We start from the raw sequence: 716 nt of genomic DNA, 5'->3' as shown, positions 1-716 counted from the left end.
CAATCATATATTAATTATAATCACAAATTATACTATTTCAAATTAAATAACTTATATAATGGTGATCTCATTTATTATTATAAATGCTAAATTGAATAAGTTATTATTATTTTTTATTTGAAATTAAATGAGAATAAAATTGGATATTATCTTTTGTTCTTTTGATAATTATCTTTTGGATTTTAGATATATTATCTTTTGTACTTTAGATACTATTTTATTTGGGTTTTAGGATTTAATGGGTGCCATGCTCAAATATAAATAGGCCTTCAGGGTTCGGTCCCAATATACCAAAGTCGTCTTTGTTGTTCTTTTCCCATCAAAAGAGTCGCAGTTCAGTCACCTAGGAATAAAGAAGGCTTTGGTTGAGGAAGATTGAAAGTACCAATATTTCCGTCTAATTTTTAATTTCTACTAGTAAAGGTACGCTTGATATATTTTTGGTAATTCAATATGGATGATCGGGGTTATTGAAATTAATTTATCCCAGCAAAGATAAAATAAGAAGGTAACATAAAGATAAGATAAGACTATAAAAACTAAAATTATAACTGAATTTATGTATTCTATTGGGTTGAATTTATGGGTCACGAGATTTCTTTATTGTTGTCATGGGTTAAGGTAAAAAAATAGTTTAATACAAATTAAACTTTTACAAACATAAAAAATTTAAACAAAACTTACTTTAAAATTTATAGAAAAAAAAAAGTTCTATA

The sequence above is a fragment of the Arachis ipaensis genome, chromosome B05 (genome assembly GCF_000816755.2).
Source record: "Arachis ipaensis cultivar K30076 chromosome B05, Araip1.1, whole genome shotgun sequence".
NCBI classification, from domain to species: Eukaryota; Viridiplantae; Streptophyta; class Magnoliopsida; order Fabales; family Fabaceae; genus Arachis; species Arachis ipaensis.
Note: the sequence above shows the minus strand (reverse complement) of the source record.